The sequence below is a fragment of the Colobus angolensis genome, unplaced genomic scaffold (genome assembly GCF_000951035.1).
Source record: "Colobus angolensis palliatus isolate OR3802 unplaced genomic scaffold, Cang.pa_1.0 Scaffold454, whole genome shotgun sequence".
NCBI classification, from domain to species: domain Eukaryota; kingdom Metazoa; phylum Chordata; class Mammalia; order Primates; family Cercopithecidae; genus Colobus; species Colobus angolensis.
The window spans coordinates 547,047-549,954 of NW_012117977.1; positions in this window are offsets into that span (position 1 = coordinate 547,047).

Consider the following 2,908-nt stretch of genomic DNA (forward strand, 5'->3'; position numbering starts at 1 on the left):
CACGTTATGCACATGTACCCTAGAACTTAAAGTATAATAAAAAAAAAAAAAAAAACATTTCTGACAGCATGGCTATCCACCCCCTGAAGTTCCCATTAAATCTTTTAACCAAATTCTTTACCTCTCACCTAGAGATCATCAAGTTTCAGATAATCATGCAACGAAGGTTACAGTCAGTTCCAGGTGAAGACACCACCCCTGGTCATCAAGAAGCTATTCTGCTTCCACTACATAGAGCAGGGTGAAAGTTCCATGATCCTCAATAGGTAGGAACTACACCTCAAGCCAGCATGAAGCAGTTACAGAAAAAAGATCATTGGTCCCTCTGCCTCCCATAAAGATTTATGGGGATTACATCTCTCAGAGGGAAGATGGGGCAGGAAAATAGGGTCTGGAGACAGGGAACATAAGGCCGATTCAAACTTCAGCTATGACAGGAAATATCCTCTCCATAGGGTGTAGGCCAAGTAAATGACTTTGTAACTTTACTTCATCCTCTCCACTTACATTGGGCATACCCAAAGTAACCAATGGAATCCTCTGGAGGGTATTTAAGCTCTGAAAATTCTGTAACGGGGCCCTTGAGCCTCTATGCTTGAACCCGCTCCCACACTGTGGAGAGTACTTTCATTTTCAATAAGTCCCTTCATTCTTTCCTTGCTTGGTTTATATGTTTTGTCCAATTCTTTGTTCCAGATGCCAAGAACCTGGACACCCTCCACTGTTAACAAAAGCAGTGCCACCTGCAATTTCCACCCACAGTAGGCTGGTCCAATTTTTCCTTAGAATGTATTTCAGCTAGATTAAGTCCCTAGCATCCTGGGTAGAAAGCAAGAAGCTAGATTATTTATAATATGCCAGCTAACCCAATATGTCCACCACCTCCAAACCAGCCAACCTGGCAAAAGCTAAGTGTATGAGTTGGTTTCCCCATAATTCAGTATTTCCTTTGAGTTTCAGATATTTTTAAAAAATTTTTTACACAATTATTTTCATATTTTGGCTTCCTTTCCATTCAAATTCCAGCCTCCTGCCACCAGTTATTCCTAAGTATAATAAATTACCCCAAAAGGATTTCATCAGATATACTGCTGAGAGACAGAGCTGGTGAAGGAATGAGATGGGGGGGATTAAATTTTATAGATAAATTCATTTGAGTTTTTCTCTTGGGGAATCAAGCAGATAATCCCAAATTAATTAAAATCTTTTCCTCAGTTGTGGAAGACAGTGTGGCAATTCCTCAAAGAGGTAGAACCAGAAATAGGTGATTCCTCAAAGAGCTAGAACCAGAAATAGGAAATAGCAATTCCATTACTGGGTATATACCCAAAGGAATACAAATCATTATGTTACAAAGATACATACACATGTATGTTCATTGCAGCTCTATTCACAGTAGCAAGGAAATGGAATCAACCCAAATGTCCATCAATGATAGACTGGATAAAGAAAATGTGGTACCTATACACCATGGAATATTATGCAGCCATAAAACGGAATGGATCATGTCCTTTCAAGGGACATGGATGAAGCTGGAAGCCTTTATCCTCAGCAAACTAAAGCAGGAACAAAAAACCAAACACTGCATGTTCTCACTTATAAGTGGGAGTTGAATGATGGGATCACATGGACATGGGGAGGTGAATAACAAGCACTGGGGCCTGTTGAAGGGTAGGGTTGGGGGAGGGAGAGTATTAGAAAGGATGGCTAATGCACGCTGGGCTTAATACCTAGGTGATGGGTTGATAGGTGCAGTAAACCACTATGGCACATGTATACCTATGCAACAAACCTGCATAGGTTGCATGTGTACCCCAGAACTAATAATAATAATAATAATCTTTTCCTCAACTTAAAATCCCATGTAAACACAAATTCCCAGCACCTTGACTAGCCTGCACAGAGCAGGCAGTAAAAAACAGAGCCACCTCCCATCATAGCCAATCAACACCTATCCACCTTCTCTGTCCTGTCTGATCTCAGTGCTCACTGAGCCACATACATCTCAGAGATGGACAGCTTGACTTTTCTGAGGGTAGCAGCAGCTTCAGACTCAAAGGGCAACAGAGCTGGTACTTGGCAAATATTTCAGGAAATAAAGTCTCTTTACTACCCTTACCTCCTCCCTAACTCATCTGTGCCCCCACCAAATTGCCATCCCACTGTCACCAATGCACTACTCTCTCATAAGATAAAATGGAAAGTATGGAGGCTCTGGAATCATAACAATATGGGTTTGCTCCACAAACTACCCTGTGACCTTAGTCATATTGCTTAATGTCTCTGAGCCTCAGTTTAGGAATCTGTAAAATGGAGATAATACTACCTGCTTCATAGGCATCATTATGCCAACTTTTTTAAAGTTCTTAAAATGCTTAGCAAAGGACTTGGCATAGAATATGAAAGCAATACATGATAGCTATTACTACTACAGTCCAAGATCTACACACACACACACACACACACACACACACAGAAGGCTTACCTTCTCTAGAAAGGGTTTCATCATTCATTCATCTGAATGGCATTTATTGAACACCTACTTCATGCCAAGCATTTTACTGGGCATCAGGAGTGTAGCAATGAATATAACAAAGTACCTGACAGTTAGAAGCTCACACTCTAAAATTATCATTATCCAATCGTATAATACAGGGACATAGCCAGAATCTGAGGGTACAGAAAGCATGATCCAAACCCATGAAAGTGGGGATGGAAATATGGAAAGAGCCAATCAGGGTTATTTGAAGATCAGAACAGCAGGAATTAGTAGACATGCTGTGGCTCCTTAAGCACACAGGGGCTCTGAGATTTGGTCTACACACACATAACTAATTACCAGGAAGTAAAACAAGTCAGTGTTCCACTTGGTAATATAGATCCTGGACTGGTCAGATTTTTTTCTTTT